Source organism: Dipodomys spectabilis, unplaced genomic scaffold, assembly GCF_019054845.1.
Source record: "Dipodomys spectabilis isolate Male_0828 unplaced genomic scaffold, ASM1905484v1 ptg000600l, whole genome shotgun sequence".
NCBI classification, from domain to species: Eukaryota; Metazoa; Chordata; class Mammalia; order Rodentia; family Heteromyidae; genus Dipodomys; species Dipodomys spectabilis.
Window position 1 is genome coordinate 2,994,911 of NW_024871277.1, and position 10,958 is coordinate 3,005,868.

The following is a 10,958-nucleotide window of genomic DNA, read 5'->3' on the forward strand; positions in this document are numbered from 1 at the left end:
GTTACTAAGATTGAAAGCGCTCAATTCTTTGCCTTCTACTTGCTGGGATGATGGACAGGCTTCTTCCTGTGCCTCAGAATTATAGCTTTGTCCAAAAATGAGTCATTAATCAGTAAGATTCAATACTTCCTTCAAGGCCTAGTTTACAATCCATCTTAGTAGCATCGACTATCTCCTAAGGATATCCTCTTCATCTTTACCTCATCAGAAGAGAGGTTTGCATGAGAAAGACAGAAAGAAACATTTCTGGAGAGGGTTTTTTTAACCTTTTCCAAAGCCTAGTTTGTCAATGAGAAGAGAAAAACCAAGAGAATGATTCAAGATATAGGTAGCTAGGGCTTCTTGAAGCCAGGGCAGTTGGCATCTCACTCCAGGATGGCTGCTATTTATCACTGCAGCTTTGTTGTTTTTTAGCTTCATGTGGCTATTGGAAAGAAGCACCTAAGGGAGCTCTTGGGAGAGTTTCCCAAGGTGCCCAGGGTATCCCTAGAGACTCATGTACATTTCTAGTCTGCAGACATCTTAAGGTGGGTGTGGAAAGTGCAGTGAATAAGATGGAAGATACAGTGTCCCTCAGAAGATGAGAGCTTTGCCCCCAGTTTATTTCTCCTCGGTGGTGAAGGTGGCAATGCCCCTGGCAAGTTTCATGATTCTATGGGGGGGGGGGGGGAGGGAAGGGGCTTCCCCTGGGGGCTTGTGATAGCAGCTGTACAACCCAGAGAAGAATCTGGAAGGGTGGGGGAAATGTCACTACCTCACAGTGAGAGAAGGTACCTTGGTAATGCTGGATGTAGCCCCCAGGAATCCTGGTGGTTCTGCTTGGAGGCCATTGCAGCCCAGAGGACCCCATGGGACCAGACCCAGTGACTCCTCCTCATACTCCCACCCCCAACCCCGAGGGCCACTCATGTGGGAAGCCCAGACCTTCCCTCCCCACCAGGGCCAGCAGCATCTCCTCCCACAGTGGCAGGAGTCTTCAAGCTTCTTGGCTCTGCCTGCAGGGAGAGGAAAAGAGACTGAATGTAAAATGAGACAAATGTTTCAATATCGGACTGTGTCTCAGAAGCTGAAAGAACCAGAATATTACTGAATTTGTCCAAAATATTATAATGATAGGAATTGAAATGCAATAAAGCATCACTGAGAGTAGAAATGGGAGGGGGGATGATTCAACTTTTATCAAACCCAACTGAAAATTCTCAGTCAGTGTATGTATAGATCCCCACCATATGCATAATTTTATATTATGAATCATCATTTAATATATAACCAGTTTATCGTCACCTTAAAAAAACCAATATAGTACCAACTGATCTTTGGATAAAGATTCTATTTGATATTCCATTAAATGAGAGTTTTGGGAGATCAGATGCTGGTGGCTCATGCCTGTAATTTAGCTACTGGAGAAGCAGAAGTCAGGAGGATTGCAATTACAGACCAGACCAGGCAAAAAAAAAGTTGGCAACACCCTATCCCAGCAGAAAAATCTGGGCATAGTAGGCCTTGCCTGTTATCCAAGCAACAGTAGGAAGCATAAACAGGAGGGTCTTGGTCCAGGCCAGCTCAGGCAAAAAGTGAGACTCTTATCTTAAAAATAAGTGTAGTGAAAAGGGCTGAGAGTATGGTTCAAGTGGTAGAATGCCTGACCAACAAGTATGAAGGCCTGAGTTCAAACCTCAGTAGCACAAACACCAAATAGTCCATTTGAATAAGAGATTGGAGTAGAGATCATCAAGCTGGGATTTTGATGATGTTTAGTGGGTTGGGTCATTTATCACTTTAGTCTTTGCTGGTTTATGAGAGCTGATAGCTGTGGTTCAGTAGGAAATAACCTGCTCCTACTTTCTAGAGTACAGGCACCATGAGGACAGCAGTTTCCCCTTTCACTGTTTGCAGTAGGCTTATTGCCTAGAAAAGGGCCTTGAACAAGGGAGAAAGTAAACAAACCAATGTCATTGCCATATTGGGATTGAACTTGGGCCTTCCTGCTGGCTAGGCAAGGGCTCTCTGATTCGAGTCACATTTTTAGTACTTTAGCTTTTAATTTGTTTTTCAGAAAGGGTCTCACATTTTTCTGAGTTGTCCTCAGACCATAGTCCCCTTTGCCTTCTGAATATCTGACACATCACACCACACTAGACTGGTTTTGTTGAGATGAGTTCTCCTCAACATTTTGCGCCAGGCTAGCCTTGTCATATGACACGTTTCTCAGTCATTACTAGACTATTCCTATGGAAAAAATTGCATCATCTACATAATCTGAGGTTGAGAGGAAAGACAGCATTCCTGGTTGATGTGAGTCAAAGAACAGCTCTGGATTTACAAGTCATCTTACCTGTCATGGCCTCTCAGTCCCCAGGTTACCATGACTCAAAGAGCAGAATGTAAAGGTACTAGAAGAATGTGTTGTCACACGTGGAAATACTTGGCAAGGCTGGATTTCAATGGACCTCTTCAAATCCACAACAAAGATACACAGTTGTCCAGAGAAGCTGAATGCAGGAGAGCACATCACCTCGTGAAGCTCATCCATGCTGTGCCCATGAAGAAGAGAGACCCAGTTTCAGCATGTGTTTGGTTTGGGTCTATTTATTTTATTTCCATACATGAGCATGCAAGCATGATGCAGTACTATAAGAAAAATGATTTTTGCAGCCACCAGAACACTAAGATCCTCAGTTGCCTTGTATGACATCCATTTTCATCTTTTTCCTGCAAAGTATAATTGTTAAGCTAAAGTTTCCTGAGAAAATTATATGGTCCAATCTGTTTTTCAAAGGACTCTTCATCTTAAAATAGTACTCCATGTATTACATTTATTACACATAACATCATAGTGTATGATAGGGTATAGAATCCTATCATATGTCATATGTCATGTCTCTACCCACTACTTGATTATGTTTTCAGTTACACAGTCAATGATATTGATTTCATATTGTGCTTTTGTGTAGCCATATGATGTTCCGTAACCATGACACTGAGGAGCTCCAGCTCAATTCCTAATGGCCATGGGAAGGCAAAAGACCCATCTTTCACTCTAAAAATTCTGTTGTGACATACATTAATACCATAGCATTATGATGATGGTCTAATGTATAACAAAAGATTACGTTGGAATTTGTACAAGTTTCTGGAAACTTTTTATTAAAATAAATTGGAGAGGGAGACAATTTCTAAGTCACTAAGTTGGTGCTACAGGACATAATGTATGTAAAATATTAATAGAGCTTTTCTAATCTTCTCTTGACAAATTTGAGAGTCATTTGAGAGTTCTTGTTTCTGAAGAAGTCTTTGAAATTCAATAGAAGATTTACTGAGAAGTCTGCAAGAGGGAATAAAGAATGCTGACTTGAAATTTGTAATTCAAATGTGCTTTTCTCTAAATCCTAAAGTTCAGTCAAAAATATAAAATTCAGTAGTTCTCACATTTTGGATTGGTGTGGCTGAGGGCATAGAATTCAGACATAAGTCAGAGAAAACAGGTCTTTAACTCACAAGCTGCAAACTGGTGGAAGTTTCTAGTTCTCTAAGTTTTACTTCTTCTCTTTGTAAAATGGAAAACATAGTATCTCCTTCTTTAGACTATTTTGAACATTAAGTAATTTGCTTAGTAAATTCCAAGGCTAATGAATGTTGGTATTATCTCCTTAGAGAGCACTCAATATAGATATTAGAGTGTGGACAAATATTATTACTACTGATATTGTTCCTTATATCTAGCACTATCTATGTATGTAATGTAAAATAAAAGGTATTTCTTTGGTTATAGTCATAATTTATGACCTACATAATCTAAAAATATCTCACATTCCTAGAAGGGAAAACTGAATAATTCGAAGGTGTCAAGTCTTCTGAGATTGATTTACAGTCTAATTAACATTACAAAAAACTCAATAAATATTTCAAAATCATTTTTAGAGTATTTTGAATTTAATTATATATCATAAAATATTTAACTATATTACTATTCATGGTCTTTACTTTTTTGCTTTACACATTATTTTAATTGTAACTTTTCAAAAAGAATTCTAAAAGTGGAATTACTGGGCAATACACAGTACCCTTAAGACTCTTTGATCTATTAGTAACAAATATTGATTTCAAACCAATATCGCAAAGACTATGAGAATTATTGTCTTAGTATGTCTTTACCAGCACTCAGTATTTTATCCTGGAAATTTAAAGTGGGGAAATAAAAGATAAATCCATTTGTATCTAATAATTTAATTTTGCTTTTTTACCTATCTGAGAATCATGCAAAGTAACAACTGTCAACCTGTGTTTCTTCTCTGATCACAGGCACAAATAACAGATGGCCAAATATAATAATGCTACACACATTTCAATGTAAAACCTTTTGAGATATAACAACAGGTTAAAGAATATTTAACTTTTGTTGTTGTTCCAGTACTGGAACTCAAGACCTTTCCCTCTGGTTATCATTTTAGCTCACAGCTGGCCATCTACCACTTGCATCAAACCTCCTGTTCTAGCTTTTTGCTAATCACTTGTAGATAAGAGTCACAGATTTGTCTGTCCAGCATCTTTCTGTCCAAAATAATTTTTGATTAGAGTCTGGAACTTGTCTGTCTAAGACCCTGAGATGCCAACCATTTGAGCAACAGGTGTTATAGACCTAAGCCACTGGTGACAAGCTTAAGGCTCCTCCCGCCCCCTCCCACTCTTCTTCTGAAATAGGGGCTTCAACTCAGGGCCTTATTCTTTCACTCAAGGCTAATGCTCTGCCACTTAAACCACCCCTCCAGACCTTTCATTTCTAATTTTTATAGCACTTTGTAGATCATATGAAAAACATGATAAATATGAATGATTGGAGAAAACATAGAATTACAATTATGGGTTGCATTGTAATTTGTATGAAAATCATTACCTATCTGTAATATTACCTTTATTTTTTTGGCCTGTTTTGAGGCTTGATCTCTGGGCCTGGGTACTGTCCTTTAGCTCTTTTGCTCAAGGCTAGCACTCTATCACTTTGAGCCACAGCACCACTTCTTATTTTCTGGTGGGTAATTGGAAATGAGAGTCTCACAGTTTCTTGCTCATTCTGGCTTTGAATTGAGACCTTCAGATCTCAGCCTCTTGAGTAGCTAGGATTACAGGTGTGAGCCACCAGCACCCAGTTCTTTTTACTTTTTTATTTTATGATAACATGAATAGTTTATAACAAGAAAAAGTAATTTGTGGCCGTGAAGATGTTGGTTTTTTCCCCCAGATTATTTAAATATAAAAGAATTTAATTCTTATAGAACAATGAAAAACATCCAACACAAATATTTAAAGAACATTTATAATGTGAAAAAAATTGTCACTATTATTAGAGGAATTGTAAGACTGGAGCTATTCCATTGGGAATGGTATGGATCGCAACAGCCATTAACAAGGAGTGACCTTCAGGGATAATTATATTTGGGATATTTGCATTTGGACCTCACATGAGCCTTAAAAGAAAGTGCACTATATTTAATAGTGGTTAAGCTTGCTAGGACACAATCTTACTTCAGCCAGCAAGCATTAACATGTCCAAAGAATGTCCTTTCTCTTAGCGAATTTTAATATTTTACAAGACAGTTATGCATTTGTGTTTCTCATTTGGCATGCAAAACTTATCTCAGCATGCTTTTCCAGGAGAAAAGTTACTCTAATTCAAGCAAGTTTGGAATTAATCAGACTGGAAGAGACAAGCTATTATGTATACTATAGTTTATTATTTTGAACCTTGCTGATTTAATGACTTATGATCACTCAAATCTGACTGGGCCATTGTTTCCCTTGGAACTGTCAAGGAAGAAAATGTTTACTATGCAAATTAATGTCATAAATGAGACTCTCCTGAGAGAGAAGACCAATTTCAACATTTCAGCACATTGTGTTGCTGTCAGAGTCAAGTAAGTTTCACTGGAACAAGCAATACACACAGGGAGGAGAGGAGGACGTAGCCATGGGGAATGAATGGCAGGTTGGGTAAGAAGATGTATGCGCAGAATCCACTGCTAGAAGTCAACTACTCAACTGCACATGGATACTGTGGGATGGCACAGAGTGGGTGCAAGTCATCTAAACCCAGAAAAGCAAGCTACCATAAAACAAATGTGCTTAACATGTTGCATACATGAGGATAGCCACTAGACCTTGGTATTAAAACCAGCTTTCATGCTTAAATACTTCATAGACATGTCTCTTGTATAATCCTCTTTGAAAGGCAAGTTTTTTTGTTTTTGTTTTTTTTGGTTGTGGGCTTGAACTCTAGGCCTGAGCGCTGTCCCTCAGCTCTTCAGCTCAAAGCTAGCACTCTACCACTTGAGCCACAGCACCATTTCCAGTTTCCTGAGTAGTTTATTGGAGATAAGAGTCTCACGGACTTTTCCTGCCCAGGCTGGCTTTGAACTCTGATTCTCAGATCTCAGCCTCCTGAGTAGCTAGGATTACAGGTGTGAGACACCGGCGCCCAGCTTGAAAGGCAGGTTTTTAAATCACAGGGTCCATTCACTAAATATTGTCATGTCTTTATTCAGAACAAATAAAGTCTCCACATGAATTCTCTGTGAAATATGTGCCACAAGACTGGCCCTAATTGGCCTTCAGGCCACTGGTGAGACAGCTGGTGTTCATGAATACATTCTGGAGATAAACTGAAGTGAACCTATGGGGTGCATTTTTTGGCATTTAAGGTGTTTTCTAGAGAAGTTAGGGCAAAAATCATAGGTGGTCTGAATTAGGATACTGCAGCTTTCAGTGAAGACCAGAGTCTGTCAATGGCAGATCATAGACAGTAGATCATAGGAAGCAGAAGATGTGAGAGGAAAAAACGAAGGTATTGAAGAAATCGAGCAGAGGTTAAAGAAAAGCTAGACAACACTCTCTTGTTTCTTGGTCACTTCCTGTGAATCCTGTCAGTAGTTTTAGTCTCTATTTGTACACAGTCCTAATGCAGTAAAGGTTTTACAATAAGATTCTGTGCCTTGCCACAGACTCTTAGGTGAGAAAATTGTATATGTTTTAGAAATACTTGTAAAAACAGGGTGCAGCCATTTTAATATAATCATCCATAAAATGTATTATATGTCCTAAGCCTATAGTAATGTTTAAGTATCTGAAATCACTGTGAAATGATCAGAAGCACAGTTTAGGTAAATCTCTTTAGCTCTCTGGGCACTGGTAAAATGAAAAATTGAACTGGATTATCAGTCTCCAATTCAATTCTGATATTTTAACATTAGCCTTTTCCATGCCCCTGCCAAAAAGAAAATATTAATTGTTATTTTGCAAGCCTTCAGATAGGAGAGATTATTAATTTTAGTTTTTAAAATCAGTACTGGAGCTTGAGCTAGGAGCCTTGCATGCTCTCTTAGGATTTTCCCCAAGATTGGTGCTCTACTGCTTCAGTCACATCTCTGCTTCTATTTTGCTGGTTACCTCAGAAATTTTTCTGTCCAGGGGCTGGCTTCAACTCTTAATCTTCATATCTCAGCCTGTGAGTCACTCATGCCTGGTTTAATTTGCTAACTTTCAAGTGTATGGTACTCAGAATTTTTTCATTGTAAAAATTTTCTCTGTCCACTTCTTAGATAGTCTCATCCCCCACAGACTCTCCACTAGGCCAAGTAATTCATTTGAAAAAGGAAAATATGTATACATACATACATACATACACAATACATACATAAATAGATACTAAAAATGGTCACATATTTAAACTTTCTCTTGCTGCTTTTGAATCTCAGCAACTGCCAGTAGATACAATAATGAAAAAAAAAAAGATTGCTGGAGACACATAGGCATTGTCAAGAGACACAAGGGAGAAGGCTGGGCAGATCCCAAAAGAGAACTCCCAAGCTTTCACCATTCCCTGCCTCTAACTGATGGGAGAATACATGGTATCTTGGGGCTATTTGGGCTCACAGGTCAAAGGGCACCCTCTAGACCAAGCAGATAACAGGAAATCTGCATGTAACAAAGACCAGGCACGCAAAGGGGCAGACACACATCAAGCCTTTGGATCACTGCATAATGTCAAGCACTCAGAGTCCTGTGTCTTTGCCGCCTTTGTTGTACACACAGGATAGCAGAGAAGAGATGGCAAACACAGGTCAACAGTTTGCAGCAGCATCAGGTTTTCTCTACACACTTTCTGCATCTAGTCATAGCCCTCACCAGGCCCTAGGATCCCCATGAGCAACCACATGAAGATGTCCAAGCCATTGTTCAGTAAGATTATCTAGTAATGAATTGCAGGGTCTCCTTACTAGCTATGTGAGCGAGGCTATGCCTAAACAACCATGCCCAAGGGGCATGCTGCTGAATGAGTGTACATAAGACCAAGAGAAGAATTTGTGCGTCTAACCAACATTTTCATTCTACAGAATTGTGACCTTTGCAGAGATTGGCATTAGCATAGCTGGTTGTAAACAAAACTAGCAGTTATGAAAGATGTATCCCTACAGAGGGATGTTGGCACAAGAAATAATCTCTTTTGTGCAACACTGGCTTTAAGACAAGACAGTCAGAACTAAAGCTGGCCAAGCTGGGAACTGAGGTTGTTAACCAAAGACCAGAACAACAAGAAAACTGTCAGCAAAGACTGGAAACAATGTTGAGCCAGCTCTTAGTGCAGGTGCTGGCTACAGAAAGAGAATTACTAAAGCAGCTATGGAAAAGGTAAGACATTATATAATAGTGAAACAATTGGTAAAGCTGTCCCCTGGGGTACCTTAGAAAATAGAAAATGCAGCTAATAAGATTGTAGAGCTTAGTGAAGAATTTGTAGGTAATGTCAACTGTTTTCTGCTAGCAGTGTAACTAGGTACTTACAAGACACAGATGAGCTTTCAAAAGGAATTATTCCATTTGCAAATAGAATTTCAGAGGAATGACCTTCATGTCTGGCAGAAGAATTCCAAGAACAGAAGATGCCTACAGGTTTTTATTCAATGTTTCTATGTTTTGGATTCACTATTGTCTGTACTTTACTGAGAATTTGCAAATGCTATGTCTAATACTCTTCCTACTTCTGGCTTTTTGGTGATTAGAGATAAGAGCCTCATGAATTTTTCTGCCCAAGTTGGCTTTGAACTTTGATCCTCAGATCTCAGCCTCCTGAGTAGCTAGGATTACACACATTAGCCATGGGCACTAAGCTTGTCATGATATTTTATTAGGAAAAAAATCAATGCTAATCTCGGAGACCACCAATGAGGCATGCAAACCTAAGAAATCTGCCTAGTCACACAAGCTGTAAAAACCAAATTCTATCCTGAGCTTTGTGGCTTCCAAGTTAGCATTCTTAACAGAATGCCTTTTTCTTTCCTCTATTCCAAATTCTTTCAACAAGAGCTTTCTAATTTACAATAAATGATTTAAAGTGTATGCTATGCATCTGTTTTCACACAGTGTAACATTCAAGAGGGATAGTAGAATGGTAGATCATATGAGAGGTCTAGAATTTGGTTGAGAGACACACACACACACACACACACAGAGAGAGAGAGAGAGAGAGAGAGTTAGATTGAATTCACTGGAGCCCGGGCACTGTGCCTGAGCTCTTTTGCTCAAGGCTAGTGTGCTACCAATGAAAGCCACAGCATCACTTCCAGTTTTCTGGTGGTTAATTGTAGATAAGAGTTTCACAGACTTTCTTGCCCAGGATGGGTTTGAAATGCAGTCCTAGGGTCTCAGCCTCCTTAGTAGCTAGGATTATAGGTGTGAGCCACCAGCAACTGCCTAGAATTTGTTTTCTGTGTAATTGAAATAGAATAGAGAGCTGGGAGTGCTGCAGTGTGTGCAGAGGGCATGAAACAGGAAGACTGGAAAGATACCGTGAACAGAGAGCTACAGAGCCAACCACACATGTACGCACACACACACACACACACACACACACACACACACACACACACACACAGAGTAAATAGCAGGAACTGTTTATATTCTTCTAGCATTCAAAGTATGAACATTCCACTTCCTCCAGCTAAGCTGGAAGCTAAAGAGACAGGAGTTCTTTTTCAGCTCAAGAGACATTTTCAGTGAGCTGACTTTGCATGCAAATGAGAAAGGGACAGCTCTCAGGACATCTGGGCAAGTAGGGGAAGGCAGCCACAGAACTATGCTAAAACTCAGTGAAGATAGCTCTCAACTACTCTTCTCCAGGCTGGCAATCCTAACACCCAACACTCCCCACTGAGAAATGGAGGCCCATTAGCATATCAGCCCACAGGTGTCAAAGAGTGCTGATCTACAGAAAGCAGGCCCAGAGTTCAGGCCCCACAATTGACCATAAAAAAAAATGGTGGCCAGTGTTGGCAGTGAGAATCTCACTGTTTTGATTTGCATTTCTTTATGGCCAGGCATGATGAGAATTTCCTTATGTGCTTCTTCGCCATTCTTACCTCTTTTTCTGTATGTAGTTCCCTTGCCCATTTAATGATTGGTTTATTAGCTTTTTGTGGGGAGGGGTAGTTTCTTGAGCTGCTTTTGTATATTTTGGATATTAGGTCTTTGTCAGATATAATTCTGGCAAATATCTTCTCCCAGTCCGCTGGCTGACTTTCTAGTTTAGTAAAAATGTCCTTTGCTGTGCAGAAACTTCTTAGTTTGATGTAATCCTATTCATCAAGTCCCTTTCCATCTGCTGTGCCCCTGACACTCTTGTCAAAAGCTTCTGCCTGTGGATCTGACAGTTTGAGGTGGATGGTTTTGCATTCTCCTCCCAGTTTCTGGCTGCTGTCTGGGCATTCTGGTATCTTGAGCACAGAGGGCTCTTTGCCACAGAATTCATCAATTGGAGCTTAGCAATTACTCTAGTTTGTTATTGCAAACCATTCAGAAGAGTCAGCTTCACCTCTACAGTAGATTGTTACTGTTCAGAAACTGAGAAAAGTTTCCTAAACCCTGAATTCAATCCCTCATAGCCAATGTTCTCTTTTCTCCCACAAAAG